At 44.0% G+C, this 16,876-nt stretch overlaps 1 non-coding gene across 1 annotated transcript; it reads left to right on the top strand.

Moving 5' to 3' along the window:
- Positions 1–16,582: 16,582 nt before the first annotated feature.
- On the top strand, positions 16,583–16,655 carry TRNAV-AAC (transfer RNA valine (anticodon AAC)). The gene has a single exon. It is a non-coding gene; the product is annotated as a tRNA-Val (tRNA).
- Positions 16,656–16,876: the final 221 nt, after the last annotated feature.

The following is a 16,876-nucleotide window of genomic DNA, read 5'->3' as shown; positions in this document are numbered from 1 at the left end:
TCTACATGTGCCTGGGGTTTCCTTCGTGTTTTTGGAACTTTCAAGATCACTGACGCCTAATAAACTTTTAACGAATATATTAGCAGTTAAATGAATCAGCAAGTAACGATTTTGTTGATTCTAAAACTGACGCTGGCGCGAGGAAGTGTTGGAATTCCAGTGTTACTCTTAATGTATTCAACGGTTAAAGACCGAAGTACCACCAGGAGCTTCGATGTTTTTCATTCTTCTAGTCCTCAAGAGGTTTTATCCTAGGTGTCAAGAAATGAGGCTTCTACTTGCTCAAAAATCACCTGAAAGTAAACTCTCTGATACAGTTCCTGCAGTAACACATCCTCTTCACCGGTCGCAAGGAATTACATTCTGGCTTTTGAGGATCCCTCTTGCACATTCCGACTGGTGTTTATATACCTCCGAAGTTCACATGTAAAGCCATACCAAGGGAATGAACTTGTCATATATGACATCAACACCGGAAGGATTACCCTTTTTTCTCCTTCAGATAAATGGGAGCTAATCTTCTAACATTCCTGTACTCTGTCCTGAGGCTTGTTGGTAGGCAGAGCTCTTCATGCTGTCCTGACTCTAACAGCACCAGCCTGGGTACTTGCTCTTTCTTTTGTAACGAAAACCAAATACTATTGAAGAAAATCTGCACCTGGGACTAGAGAAATCACATTTTTTGCTAGTAACACCTGAGATTAAAATCTGTTCTTCTCACCCCACCCCCACCTTCAATTGTGTTTCCCGGATCCAAAAACCGTATTATTCTTTACTTTGCTTCAAATGAAATACTATGTGTTAACGTTACCAGCAGTAATTCCAGACAAAAAGAAGAGTTCAATACAAGGTTTTCTGTCCTTCCTTAACCGTAAACATGATATAAAATGAGGATCAAATCTCCGTTAATCCTAGATCCTATCCCCATATCCTCCTCAGAGACTATCGAATTTCTTACTTTCTTATCTTCCCTAAAATAATCTATGCATAATCAAGCATATCATTACTATCTTCACCTGCATTATTGGCAACACAGCGGAACATCTGTCACAAGTGTCTTGTAAGATATATGTATTGTTTTCTTTTTCTTTTTCTTTTTTTTTTTTTTTGAGACGGAGTCTCTGTCGCCCAGGCTGGAGTGCAGTGGAGCGATCTCGGCTCACTGCAGCCTCCGCCTCCTGGGCTCAAGCGATTCTCCTGCCTCAGCCCTCCCCAAGTAGCGGGGATTACAGGCGCCCGCCACCACACCCGTCTATTTTTTGTATTTTTAGTAGAGACGGGGTTTCACCATGTTGTCCAGGCCGCTATCGAACTCCTGACCTCAGGTGATCCGGCCGCCTCAGCCTTCCAAAGTGTTGGGATTACCGGCATGAGCCACCGATCTTGGCCATGTAAGATAATTTCAAAATATTTATGTTATATTCCAGATTAGGTTATTTTAATTTTCTAAGACTGCCTCAGGAAAAATACTGAATCAATACTAACAATTTTTTTTTTTTAAAGAAATGTGGATGACCTCAGCATGTTGTCCAGGCTGGCCTTGATTTATAGAACCAAGTGATCCTCTCGCCTGAGCCTCCCAAGTATCTGGGGCCACTGTGCTCCCGCACCTGCCACTGTGCCCAGCTCATTTATTTTACAATGTGAATATATATATGCACATATATGTGTGTGTGTGTGTGTGTGTGTAATCACATATAGCCTTAGTATTACTAAAATTCAGGTTATTTTTAATATGTCCTCTCTTGCGTCTCTGCACAGTAAAAATGACTAGCTATGCACTGGGACTGTCCCTGCAACTGAAAACAACTAAAATGCTGTACAAAACAAGCAAAGCTTCTAAAAAAATTCAAAGTGCTGATAATAATTTAAGGATTTAACAGACCAAATTCTGAGTGAAAGTAGAAACACAGGGAGTTAAGCATAGAACTGAAAGTGCTTGGCCAGGCGCCGTGACTCACTCCTGTAATCCCAGCACTTTGGGAGGCCGAGGCGGGCAGATCACCTAAGGTCAGGAGTTTGAGACCAGCCTGTCCAACAAGGCGAAACCCCGTCTCTACTAAAAAAATACAAAAATTAGCCAGGTGTGGCGGAGGGCCCCTGTAATCCCAGTTACTCGGGAGGCTGAGGCAGGAGAATCGCTTGAATCCGGGAGGCGGAGTTTGCAGTAAGCCGAGATCAAGCCACTGCACTCCAGCCTGGGCGACTCCAGCCTGGGCGATACTCCGTCTTAAAAAAAAAAAAAAGTGCTTATGCCCTGATTCTTATGTGTTTCATAACATCATGACATGTAAGTGTGGCCGGGCACGGTGGCTCACGCCTGTAATCCCAACGCTTTGGGAGGCCGAGGTGAGGGGATCACGAGGTCAGGTGACCGAGACCATCCTACCCAACATGGTGAAACCCCGTCTCTACTAAAAATACAAAAAAATTGCTTGAACCCAGCAGACGGAGGTTGCAGTGAGCCGAGATCACGCCACTGCACTCCAACCTGGGCGACAGAGCGAGACTCCATCTGAAAAACAAACAAGCAAAAAAACATGTAAGTGCACACTGAATGAGGTACTGAATAAGATTGCTTTCTTCCCCTCAACGAATTACTAAAACCTGTGGAGGAGCTCATGTTTATGGGCATGGAACTGCGTTTTGTGAAATGACTTACAAGAGCCCTTTTCATTATAAGGGCAAATGCATGTATTCCCTTACCATATAAATTAAATGTCAATATGGACTTACATATTGGTAGATGGCTGACATTTGGTGGAGGGCCAGTATTACACAGTTAACGCGGCCAAACATTAATTTAGCAGAGTCGACATGTACAAAAGAGTCCGGAAACAGCTGTCGAAACCCGGAATTGAACCAGAGACCTGCAGAAGATCTTCAGTCTAACACTCTCCCAATTGAGCTATTTCGGCCATCTGTAAGGAATGAGTTGTTTTGTTTTTTTATTCTTTTTTTTTCCTTTTTTTTTTTTTGTCAGTTACTTTCAAATCGCCCTTCATGAACACCCTCCTAGTTTCCCTTCTGGGTGCTATATTTCAGAGAAAGTAAAACATATATGGTTCCTTAGGATATTAATTGGATGGGCATAGGGATTTTGTGATTCAAAACTTCCTGCTGAAATGGGATGCTTCCTAGAATTGAAGACACCACCAGACACCACCATCTGGGATAATTTCTTTTCTTTTTTTTTTTTTTTTTTTGTTTTTCTGAGACAGTTTTGCTCTTGTTGCCCAGGCTGGAGTGCAATGGCGCGATCTTGGCTCACCGCAACCTCCACCTCCCGGGTTCAAGCGATTCTCCCGCCTCAGCCTCCCAAGTAGCTGAGATTACAGACACGCGGTACTACGCCAAGATTTTTTTTTTTTTTTTTTTTTTTGTATTTTTAGTACAGATGGGGTTTCTCCATGTTGGTCAGGCTGGTCTCGAACTCCCGACCTCAGGTGATCCGCCCGCCTCTGTCTCCCAAAGTGCTGGTATTACAGGCGTGAGCCACCACGCCTGGCCGGAAGTATTGAGTTTTAGGAAAAATGAAGGATTATGCACATATATTTACTTAAGAATATACATTTCTTTTTGGCAAATTCTACATAATATAAGGCTAAACACACTAATCTAGGAATAGTAATTATTTCTGAGAAAGGGAGTGGCATTGCAGGTGAGGAGATATTTTTGCTGTTTTTCCTGTATTGTGTAGAATACTTATATTCAGAAAATAGCCATTATTTGGATAATTAAAAGAATAATAATTTGGCATATACTATATTAAAATACATGAGATAGTTGAAGTCGACAAACCTTACCTCCTACGTAATGTAAAACTTTATACTATTTAGTTATTGACAAAGCCAAACACAACCTTCCTCTTTTTTTTGGGGGGGGGGGGCCGGAGTCTCGCTCTCTCTCCCACTCTCCCAGTCCTGCAGTGCACTGGCGCGATCTCGGCTCACTGCAAGCTCCGCCTCCAGGGTTCACGCCATTCTCCTGCCTCAGCCTCCCGAGTAGCTGAGACTATAGGCGCCCGCACCACGCCCGGCTAACTTTTTGTATTTTTAGTAGAGACGGGGGTTTCACCGTGTTAGCCAGGATGGTCTCGATCTCCTGACCTCATGATCCATCCGCGTCGGCCTCCCAAAGTGCTGGGATTACAGGCGTGAGCCACCACGCCCGGACACAAACCTTCCCCTTTTGCCTGAACCTGCTGATAGGCAGACCGTTCCCTTTTATCTCCTAGCCAATCCAGTTCTCTGTTTCATGAGTGATTAGCTAAAATTAGAACTGTTTGTCTCTGTGTTGCGGGTCTCCAAGACTCACTCCTAGGTTCAATGATTGGCTAGAAGGGCTCACAGGACTCAGCATATAATCATCCTCACAAGTAATTCCAAATGTAAATAACGTCACCTATAACTTTTGAAGTTATATTTTTACCTCACCTTCCTCCACCTATTTGTACCACACCTTCCCCAACTCCCTGGCAACCACTGATCTTTTTTACTATCTACCTCTCTTTATAAAAGTCTAAGCAAAACCACCCTGCAGAGTACACTCTGATCTTCAGATCCAGAGTGCTCTCCCAGTTGTAATAACCAAAGACAGAAATCAACTTCCTCACTTACCGAGTTTGGTCTTTGTGTTAGTGCTGTGAGTCACAAAGGAGTGAAAGCCTCCCTCAGACATCCATCTTCTTCACTCAGGCACTAAATCCTTTCTAGCTTGTTCTGGTCCTCCCCTGACTGGCAACTTGGGGATTTCACACTGAGGCCAGCTCCTGACCCCTGAGCTACAGGCATCTGTCTGTGGTAGCACAGTAAGGATTTGATTTTGATTCTTTGAGGGCTCCCTTGGTTTGGTTTTGTTGGTGGCTTTTGTTTAACTTGGTATTATGGATAAATCTAAATCCACGCCTCAACCCCTTTCAAAAGCCCTCACGCTTTGCCACTGTGCTAACAATTCAGTTAATTACCTCTCATGCTTTGCCACTGTGCTAATAATTCAGTTAATTACCTCTCATGCTTTGCCACTGTGATAACAATTCAGTTAATTACCTTTAAAAAATGGCAGAATTTAACTATTAGGAGTAGCTCTTCTAATTCCTTGATAATTTAAGATAATTGAAGTCCATGTTTTAAACAGCTAAGGTCATTTACAATTATGTTATCCCCTATCCGCCTATGTTTACCTTTTTTTTTTCTTTCTTTGAGATGGAGTCTTGCTTTGTCCGCCAAGCTGGAGTGCAGTGGCGCCATCTCAGCTCACTGCAGCCTGCGCCTCCCGTGTTCAAGCAATTCTCCTGCCTCAGCCTCCCAGGTAGCTGGGATTACAGGTGCCCACCACCACACCTAGCTAATTTTTGTATTTTTGTAGAGATGGGGTTTCACCATGTTGGCAAGGCTGGTCTCAAACTCCTGACCTCAGGTGATCAGCCTGCCTTGGCCTCCCAAAGTGCTGAGACTACAGGCTTGAGACACTGCACCCGGCCACCTTTTTTCTTTTCTTTTTTTTTTTAACTACAGCTGCTAGCAGCTCTAAGAAATTGTGTTTACTTTTATTATTATTATTATTATTATTATTATTATTATTTTCCTTTCTTGAGACAGGGTCTCTGTTTCCCAAGCTGAAGTGTAGCTCTCTGCAACCTTGAACTCTTGGGTTCAAGCAATCCTCCCACCTCAACCTCTTGAGTGGCTGGGACTACAGATGTGTAGTCCCACTATGTCTGGCTAATTTTTTAAATTTTTGTAGAGACAGGGTCTCACTACGTTGCCCAGGCTAGTCTGGAACTCCTGGCCTTAAGTGATCCTCCCACCTTGGCCTCCCAAAGTGCTGGCTTTTGAAATTACAGGCTTGAGCCAACATGCCAGGCCATGTTTACCTTTTTAAATAAACTTTATATTTTAGACCATTTTTAGATGTATATAAAAATTGTGCAGAAAATACAGAATTCCCATGTAATCCCTTCCCCAACTTCATTTTGAGCTAGTGTGCAAAGTGTTCTTAACATTAACATCTTGCATTAATGTGGTACATTGGTTACAATGAATGAATCAATATTAATACAATATCGACCAGGCACAGTGGCTCATGCCTGTAATCCCAGCACGTTGGGAGGCCAAGGTGGGCGGAGTTTGAGACCAGCCTGGCCAACATGGAGGAACCCGTCTCTATTGAAAAAACAAAAATTAGCTGGGCGTGGTGGCCGGTGCCTATAATCCCAGCTACTCGGGAGGCTGAGGCAGGAGAATTGCTTGAACCCGGGAGGCAGAGGTTGCAGTGAGCCGAGATCGTGCCACTGTATTCCAGCCTGGGCAACAGAGCAAGACTCCGTCTTGAAAATAAAAGACAAAAAACAAACAAACAAAATATGCACGTAGCTGGGCGCGGTGGCTCACAACTGTAATCCCAGCACTTTGGGAGGCCGAGGCGGGCGGATCACCTGAGGTCGGGAGTTCGAGACCAACCTGACCAACATGGTGAAACCCCGTCTCTACTAAAAATACAAAAACTAGCTGGGCGCGGTGGTGGGCGCCTGTAATCCCAGCTACTAGGGAGGCTGAGACATGAGAATAGCTTGAACCCGGGAGGCGGAGGTTGCAGTGAGCCGAGATCGTGCCATTGCACTCTAGCCTGGGCAACAGAGTGAGACTCTGTCTCAAAAACAACAACAACAACAACAACAAAATACAAAATAAAAAAATGCATGTAAAGTTCCTCTATGTCTTTTAATGACTTTATAGCTGATTTCTTTTTGTCATTGAACAATATTTCATTGTATGGATATACCACAGTTTGTTCATCTATTCACCTATTGAAGGACAGCTTGGTTGCTTCCAAGTTTTGAAAATTATGAATAAAGTTGTTATAAACACTCATGTGCAGGTTTTTTGTGGACTTAAGCTCTTTAATTCTTTGGGTAAATATTAAGGAGTGCAATTGCTGAATGTTATGGTAAAAGTATATTTAGCTTTTAAAGAAACTGCCAGATTGTCTTTCAAAGAGATGGTACAATTTTGCATTTCCACCAGCAATGAATGAGAGTTGGTGTCGCTCCACATCCTCATCAGCATTTGGTGTTGTCAGTGTTCTGGATTTCGGCCATTTTAATAGGTATGTTGTGTTATCTCATTTTTTTTTTTAATTTGAATTTCCCTAAACATATGCTGTGGACCATCTTTTCATATGCATATTAATCATCTGTATATCTTCTTTGGTGAAGTGACTGTTAAGGTCTTTGGCCATTTTTTCATGGGGTTGTTTGTGTTCTTACTGATGAGTTTTAAGAGCTCTTTGTGTATTTTGAATAACAGTACTTTATCCGATAGGTCTTTTGCATGTATTTTCTCTCAGTCTGCGGCTTGTATTTTCATTGTCTTGGTGTTATAGTGTTTTTGATCACTAGCATGTCTTTTTGGTTCTTTCTTAGAATTTCCATCTCTCTGCTTACATTGCCCATGTGTTCTTGTATGCTGTCATCTTATTCTTAGCATCTTAATCAGTTGTTTCAAATTCCTGGTTTGAGAATTCCAACATCCCTGTCATATCCGAGTCTGGTTCTGATGTTTGCTCTCTCTCTTTAAACTGTGTATTTTGTCTTTTTTTATATCTTATGTTTTTCTTGATAGCAGGACATGCTGTGCTGGATAAAATGAGCTGCTATAAGCAGGCCTTTAGTAATGTGGTGGCAAAGTGTGGAGGGAGAAAAGCATTCTGTAGTCCCACAAGTAGGTCTCAGTCTATTAGTGAGCCTGTGTCTCTGGACTGTGAGCTTTAAACATGCTTTTTAGGTTTTTCCCCACTTTCGGTGGTACTGGATGGCTAGAGTGGGCTGGAGTTGGTTATTTCCCTTCCCGCAGATCCATCGGGCTCTTGATAAAACCCCAACAGGTTAGATTGAGATTAAATGGTTTCTTCTGAGGGCAGACCTTGTTAAGAACAGAATGGGCCGGGCGCGGTGGCTCAAGCCTGTAATCCCAGCACTTTGGGAGGCCGAGGCAGGTGGATCACCTGAGATCAGGAGTTCAAGATCAGCTTGGCCAACATGGCGAAACCCCGTCTCTACTAAAGATACAAAAATCAGCCGGGCGTGGTGGCAGGCTCCTGTGATCCCAGCTGCTCAGGAGGCTGAGGCAGAGAGAACTGCTTAAAACCCAGGAGGCGGAGGTTACAGTAAGCTGAGATCGCGCCGCTGCACGCCAGTCTGGGCGATAGAGCGAGACTCCGCCTTAAAAAAAAAAAAAAAAGAACAGAATGATCTGGCCTGTTGCAAACTGGTTCTTGCCCTACCCGCTACCAGAGGGGATTTTTCTCCCTCATTGTGAGAACTTGGTTGAGCTCCTGAGATAAAATTCACAAATTTGTAGCTGGAGGTTTTTCCCTGAGATTTGTCCACAGAAAGCCTCAAGCAGTTTCTTAATTACAGCTCAGGTGTCCCTCCTCTAGCACTGATTCAGGTGGAGGATTTTGCTCTTTGGGTTTCCGGTCTGGTAAGTTGTAGTACTCCGTATTTGCCTTTCTGTCTCTCCAATTTTGGGGGCAGTGGTTTGCCCTGTGACCTCACAGGAAGTATGGAAAACCTTCAGCCATGAGTGTGGATTTTCCTATTTTTAGTTCCATCGTGGTTTTGTTGTTTTCTTTTTTTCTTTTCTTTTCTTTTTTTTTTGAGACGGAGTCTTACTCTGTTGCCCAGGCTGGAGTGCAGTAGCGCGGTCTCGGCTCGCTGCTAGCTCCGCCTCCCGGGTTCACGCCATTCTCCTGCCTCAGCCTCCTGAGTAGCTGGGACTACAGGTGCCCGCCACCACGCCCGGCTAATTTTTTGTATTTTTAGTAGAGACGGGGGTTTCACCGTGTTAGCCAGGATGGTCTCAATCTCCTGACCTCGTGATCCGCCCGCCTCGGCCTCCCAAAGTGCTGGGATTACAGGCGTGAGCCACCGTGCCCAGCCTGTTTTTCTTTTCACTATTTAGTTCCTGTGAACCATCAGGTCATCTTAACTTTTAATTTTGAAATTATTATAGATTAACAAGGAGTTACAAAGAAAGTAGAGAACTCCCCTGTACCCTTAACCCAGTTTCCTACAATGATTACTTCTTTTTTTTTTGAGACGGAGTCTCGCTCTGTCGCCCAGGAGGGAGTCCAGTGGCGTGATCTCGGCTCACTGCAACCTCCCCTCTTGGGTTCAAGCGATTCTCCTGCCTCAGGCTCCGGAGTAGCTGGGATTACGGGCACCCACCAGCACACCAGGCTAATTTTTGTACTTTAAGTAGAGACAAGGTTTCGCCATGTTGGCCTAGCTAGTCTTAAATTCCTCACCTCAGGTGATCCACCCATCTCAGCCTCCCAAAGTGCTGGGATTACATGGGTGAGCCACTCAATGTGCCAGCCCAATGGTTACTTCTTATATAACACAATATCGAACACAGGAATTTAATATTGGTATGACATGTGTGTATGGTTCTAAATCATTTTTATCACATGTGTAGGTTTGTGTACCTAACACTGGAAACAAGACACTAAAACAATTCCAGCACCATAAAGATCTCCCTGTTAATGCCACCCCTTAATTAGTCATACCCACTTACCTCTCCTCTTAACAAAAATTCTTTTTTTTTTTTTTTGTTTAAGATAGAGTCTCGCTCTGTCACCCAGGCTGGAGTGCAATCTCGGCTCACTGCAACCTCTGCCTCCCGCGTTCAAGTGATTCTCCTGCCTCTGCCTCTGCCTCCCGAGTAGCTGGGATTACAGGTGTCAGTTGCCAGGCCTGGCTACTTTTTCTATTTTTAGTAGAGATGAGGTTTCACCATGTTGGCTAGGCTGGTCTCAAACTCCTGACTTCAAGTGATCCTCTCGCCTCGGCCTCCCACAGTTCTCGGATTACAGGCGTAAGCCACCGTGCCCGGCCTTGACAAAAATTCTACCATTCTTTTTTGTTTTGAGAATGTTATAGAAATAGAATCATATAATAGATGACCTTTAAAGATTGGCCTTTTCCACAGCCTAGTTCCCTCAAGATCCGTCCAACTCATGATATCAATAGCTCCTGACTTTTTATTGTTGAGTATTCCATGGTATGGATGGACAACTGTTTATTTAACCATTCACATACTGAAAGACATTTTGATGCTTTCCAGTGTTTTGCTATTACAAATAAAGCTGCTATTAACAATTGTATACAGATTTTTGTGTGGACATAAGTTTTCACATCATTTTTGGTCTATATATTTTGAAACCATGTTATTGGATGCATACACATTTAGAATGTTTATGTTTCTCTTTTATAAAATGTCTCCTATTACTATAAAATGCATACCTTATTGTTATGAAATATCTCTGTGGTAATGCTTCTTGTCTTAAATTCTACATTTTAAAAAATGTTGGCCGGATGTGGTGGCTCACACCTATAATCCCACTTTGGATTATAGGTGTGATCCTATAACTTGGGGAGGTCGAGGCAGGAGGACCACTGGATGTCAGGAATTTGAAACCAAGCTGGCCAACATGGTGAAACCCTGTCTCTACTAAAAATACAAAAATTAGCTGGGCATGGTGGTGCACGCCTGGAATCCCAGCTACTCCGGAGGTGAGGCAGGAGAATCGCTTGAACCTGGGAGATGGAAGTTGCAGTGAGCTGAGATCATGCCACTAAACTCCAGTATGGGTGACAGTGTGAGACTCCATCTCAAAAAATAAATAAATAAAAATAAACAAACAAATAGTAAAGTTAATATAGCCACACCAGGTAAAAAACTAAACATAGGATTAGCTTTTGTTTTGTATATTTTTAACATTTCTCTTCTAGATCACTTACTTTATATCCTTATGCATATTTTCCCCCATGGCATTTTTTAAATTGTGGTAAAACATACATAATATAAAATTTGCCATTTTTATCATTTTAAGAGTACATTTTGGTAAAATTAAATAAATTCAGTGTGGTGGAACCATCACCATCATCCATCTCCAGAACTTTTTTAGCATCCCAAACTGAAACTCTATAACCATTAAACAAAAACTCCCCATCTGCTCCCCTTCAGCCCTTGGTACCCATTGTCTATCTCTATAAATTTTGCTTGTGCTTTTATGTATCTAATAGAAGTGGATTATACAATATTTGTCCTGTTTGGCTTTTTTCACTTAGTTTAATGTCCTCAAAGTTCATTCACGTCATGGTATTTATGAGAATTTCATTTTTTCTAAGGCTAAAGTATATCCCATTGCATGTATATATCACACATTTATCTGTCAATGGACATTGGGTTAAATCTATCTTTTTTGGGGGGGAGGGGATGAAAAGGTCTCACACTGTCACCAGGCTGGAGTGCAATGGCAGCTAATTTTAAATTTTTTTTGTAGAAGTAGCGGTCTTGCATTTTGCCCAATCCTGTCTTGAACTCCTTGCCTCAAGGGTTCCTTCAGCCTCAGCCTCCCAAACTGCTGGAATTACAGATGTGACCCAGCGTGCCCAGCCCCATCTTTTGACTATTGTGAATAATGCTGCTGGGAACAACTGGCGTGCAAGTATCTGAGCTTCTGCTTTCTTTCTTTTTTTTTTTTTTTTGAGAGGAGTCTGGCTCTGTCGCCCAGGCTGGAATGCAGTGGCCTGATCTTGGCTCACTGCAAGCTCCGCCACCCGGGTTCATGCCATTCTCCTGCCTCAGCCTCCCGAGTAGCTGGGACTACAGAAGCCCGCCACCACGCCCGGCTAATTTTTTTGTATTTTTAGTAGAGACGGGGTTTCACCATGTTAGCCAGGATGGTCTCGATCTCCTGACTCTCCTGACCTCGTGATCTGCCCACCTCGGCCTCCCAAAGTGCTGGGATTACAGGCGTGAGCCACGGGGCCCGGCTGAGCTTCTACTTTCAATTCGTTTAGATAAACACCTAGAAGTGGAATTGCTGGACCGTATGGTAATAATATGTTTAATTTTTTTAGAAACTGCCATACTGTTTTCTACAGTGGCCGTACTATTTTACATTCCCACCAGCAATGCACCAGAATAATAATTTTCCATATCCTTGCTGGTATTTATTTTGCTTTTTGTTTTCTTTTTCTTTTTTTCTAATAGCCATCCTAAGGGACCTCAGATGCTATCTCACTGTGGTTTTGATTCGCATTTTCCTAATGGTTAGTGAAGTTGAGCATTTCTTTATGTGCTTATTGGCTATTTGTGCTTGTATCTTCTTTGGAGAAATGATCCAAGTCCTTTGCCCAATTTGAACTGGGTTGTGTTGTTGTTGTTGTTGAGTTGTAGTAGTTCTTTACATATTCTGGATATTAATTCTTTGTCAGACATATGTTTCACAAATATTTTCTTCTATTCCATGGATTGTCTTTTCACTCTTTTGATAGTGTCCTAATTCAATAAATAATTCAATAAAATCTGACTAAACAGTGTCCTGACTATAAATGTTTTTATTTTATTTCTATTATTTATTTATTTATTTATTTATTTATTTATTTTTTGAGACAAGAGTCTCGCTCTGTCGCCCAGGCTGGAGTGCAGTGGCACGATCTTGGCTCACTTGAACCTCCGCCTCTCGGGTTCAAGTGATTCTCCTGCCTCGGCCTCACAAGTAGCTGGGACTACAGGCACACGACACCACGCCTGGCTAATTTTTGTAATTTTAGTAGAGATGGGGTGTCACCATATTGGTCAGGCTGGGCTCGGACGCCTGACCTCAGGTGATCCACCCGCCTTGGGCTCCCAAAGTGCTGGGATTACAGAAGTGAGCCACCGTGCCCAGCCTCCAAATGTTATCAATTTGATGAAGTCTAATTTATCTATTTTTGTCATTGTTCTCTGTGCTTTTGGTATGATATCCAAGAAATCATTGCCAAATGTCATGAAGATTTTCTCCAATGTTTTCATCTAAGAATTTTAAGGTTTTTAGCACCTATGTTTAGGTCTTTGATCTGTTTTTAAGTTAGTTTTTACGTGTATTATAAGGTAAACATCCAACTTCATTCTTTTGCATGTAGATATCCAGTTTTCCCAGCACCATTTGTTGAAAAGTCTGTTCTTTCTCCATTAAATGGCCCTGGCACCCTTGTCACAAATCAGTTGGCCATATAAGCCATAGTTTATTTCTGGGCCCTCTATTCGCTTGTGTCTGTATGTCTCTCCTTATGCCAGTACCATACTGTTTTGATTACTGTAGCTTTAAAGTAAATGTTGAGGTCAGGAAGTATGAAGCCTCCAACTTTGTTCTTCCTTTTCTTTTTCTTTCTTTTTTTTTTTCTTTTTTTTTTTTTAGTATTCATTGATCATTCTTGGGTGTTTCTCGGAGAGGGGGATTTGGCAGGGTCATAGGACGATAGTGGAGGGAAGGTCAGCAGATAAACATGTGAACAAAGGTCTCTGGTTTTCCTAGGCAGAGGGCCCTGCCGCCTTCCGCACTGTTTGTGTCCCTGGGTACTTGCGATTAGGGAGTGGTGATGACTCTTAACGAGTATGCTGCCTTCAAGCATCTGTTTAACAAAGCACATCTTGCACCGCCCTTAATCCATTTAACCCTTAGTGGACACAGCACATGTTTCAGAGAGCACGGGGTTGGGGGTAAGGTTATAGATTAACAGCATCCCAAGGCAGAAGAATTTTTCTTAGTACAGAACAAAATGGAGTCTCCTATGTCTACTTCTCTCTACACAGACACAGTAACAATCTGGTCTCTGTTTTCCCCACATTTCCGCCTTTTCTATTCGACAAAACCGCCATCGTCATCATGGCCCGTTCTCAATGAGCTATTGGGTACACCTCCCAGACGGGGTGGCGGCCGGGCAGAGGGGCTCCTCACTTCCCAGACGGGGCGGCCGGGCAGTGGCGCCCCCCCCCCGCCCCACCTCCCGGACGGGGCGGCTGGCCGGGCGGGGGCTGCCCCCCACCTCCCGGACGGGGCGGCTGCCGGGCGGAGACACTCCTCACTTCCCAGACGGGGCGGCTGTTGGGCGGAGGGGCTCCTCACTTCTCAGACGGGGCGGCCGGTCAGAGACGCTCCTTACCTCCCAGACGGGGTGGTGGCGGGGCAGAGACACTCCTCAGTTCCCAGACGGGGTCGCGGCCGGGCAGAGGCGCTCTTCACATCTCAGACGGGGCGGCGGGGCAGAGGCGCTCCCCACATCCCAGACGATGGGCGGCCGGGCAGAGACGCTCCTCACTTCCTAGACGGGATGACGGCCGGGAAGAGGCGCTCCGCACTTCCCAGACTGGGCGGCCGGGCAGAGGGGCTCCTCCCATCCCAGACGATGGGCGGCCAGGCAGAGACGCTCCTCACTTCCTAGACGGGGTGGCGGCCGGGCAGAGGCTGCAAACTCGGCACTTTGGGAGGCCAAGGCAGGCGGCTGGGAGGTGGAGGTTGTAGCGAGTCGAGATCACGCCACTGCAGTCCAGCCTGGGCAACACTGAGCACTGAGTGAGCGAGACTCCGTCTGCAATCCCGGCACCTCGGGAGGCCGAGGCTGGCAGATCACTCGCAGTCAGGAGCTGGAGACCAGCCTGGCCAGCACGGCGAAACCCCGTCTCCACCAAAAAATACGAAAACCAGTCAGGCGTGGCGGCGCGCGCCTGCAATCCCAGGCACTCGGCAGGCTGAGGCAGGAGAATCAGGCAGGGAGGTTGCTGTGAGTCGAGATGGCTGCAGTACAGTCCAGCCTTGGGTCGGCATCAGAGGGAGACCGTGGAGAGGCAGTGGCAGAGGCAGAGGCAGGGGCAGGGGCAGAGGCAGAGGGACAGAGGCTTTTCTTTTATTTTTGCATAAAGACAAACTTTATTGAGCCCCTCAGCACTAGCTCTCTTTCTCCTGCACAGTCTTCGTTCCCCGGAGACGTCCAGTCCGGCGGGGAGCAATAAGACCCACTTTGCGGCCAGCAGGGGCATCCATCTTGAAGGCTGGCCGGGCCTACCACAAATATAAGGCAAAGAGGAACTGTAGGCCACGAGTACGGGGTGTGGCCATGAACCCTGTGGAGCATCCTTTTGAAGGTGGCAACCCCCAGCACATTGGCAAGCCCTCCATCATCATGAAGGTGTTTGAAGTTTGTCAAATGCTTTTTTGCATTAATGCAAAGAACTGTGTTTTTTCTTTCATTCTGTTTATGTATACATTATATTAATTACTTGTTTTATATGCTGAATCCTTCCATTTCAGGAATAAATCCTACTTTGCTATGGTGTGTAATCCTTTTAATATGTTGTTGAATTTAGTTTGCCAGTATTTTGTTGAGGAATTTAGCATCAATATTCATAAAAAAATATTGGCCTGTAGCTTTCTTTTTTGTAATGGCTTTGTCTGGCTTTGGTATCAGAATAATGCTAGCTTCATAAAATGAGTTAGGAAGTGTTTCCTACTCTTCAGTTTTGTGGAAAAGTGTGAGAAGGACTGCTTAAGTATTTAAATGTTTGATAGAATTCATCAGTTAAGCCAGCTGGTCCAGGGCTTTTTTTCACGGTAGGTTTTTGATTACTGCTTCAATATCCTTACTAGTTATAGGTCTATTCAGATTTATAATTCTTTATGATTCAATCTTTGTAGATTGTGTGTTACTAGGAGTTTGTTCATTTAATCTAGGTCATCCAATTTGCTGGCATACAATTTTTCATAGTGTACTCTTATAATTCTTTTTATTTTTGTAAATTCAGTGATAATATCACCGCTTTCGCTTCCAATTTTAATTTGAATCTCTTGTCTTTTTTTTGTTTTTCCTTAGTCAGTCTAGCTAAAAGTCAAGTTTGCTGACAATATAGACAATGTAGACAACTTTTCAAAGAACTTCTGGTTTTATTGAATCGTCTGTATTGTTTTCAGCCTGCCTTTTCTGATGGCCTTTTATTACAGCCTGCCCTATGGATTTAGCACTTTCTAACCAGTCTCCACAATTGCATAAGCGTATTACTTCTTCAATTTATCCGTCTATTCCCGTGCACCTCTCTCCCAATCTCTCCCTCTCTCTCCCTCTCCCTCCCTCCTTCTCTGTCTCCGCCTCTCTCTCCCACCTTCCCCGCCTCTTACAGGCACACACACACACACACACCCCTTGAGTACACACAAAAGGAACACACCTGGGAAACCAGAGCATTTCCAGTTCCTTTTCAGTTACGACCCACTCTTCCCAGATGGAAGTACTATTGTGACTTCTGGCTGGACAGCGGAATGTTGCCTGCTTTATAATTTAAATCAGTGGAGCCACAGAGTACGTCCTTTTCTGTCTGGTTTACTTTAGTCGACATCTCTGTGAGATTCATCCACATAGTTGTAGATTGTTCATTCTTGTTGCAATAGATTATTTCATGTGAGTTCATTCCTGCATCTGCTGATGGGTGCTTGGGAAGTTTCCAGTAGTTTTTATTATTCTGAATAGGTTACTGGGCATTCTGGTTAATATATTTGGTGAATATATGTACCAATTTGTGGTAGGCAAATAACAACTGTCAGGATGTGATATCTTTGATTTCAATAAGTGGAAAGTCTGAAAGATATGGAAAGAAACTACCAGAAAAAAAAAATCTGAGTAAAAAATATAAATTTTCTAAAGCCAAACCTGGATTGTCTCACCCTAGGTGCTTCAATTCTAACTGCCACCACCAGGGTTGTTTCCGTAGTGTAGTGGTTATCACGTTCGCCTAACACGCGAAAGGTCCCTGGTTCGAAACCAGGCGGAAACAAGTGGTTACCTTTCTTACGTCTTGTTCCTGATCCTGAGAGTCTCTATTTGAACCAGATAGAACCCTTGTATATGAACAAGCACCTAAATCAAAGGATCTTATATCCTCCTTTTTTTTTTTATTTGAGCCACCTCAGGAACATTTTTGCTCCCTCCTTTGTCCTGAGCCGCGGCGAGGCCCACATCGCCCCATCTTCCCGCGCCCCAGCATGTCGCTGTCCC

The sequence above is a fragment of the Pan troglodytes genome, chromosome 5 (assembly GCF_028858775.2).
Source record: "Pan troglodytes isolate AG18354 chromosome 5, NHGRI_mPanTro3-v2.0_pri, whole genome shotgun sequence".
In the NCBI taxonomy this organism is placed as follows: domain Eukaryota; kingdom Metazoa; phylum Chordata; class Mammalia; order Primates; family Hominidae; genus Pan; species Pan troglodytes.
Note: the sequence above shows the minus strand (reverse complement) of the source record. Positions and strands in the feature narration are given on the sequence as shown.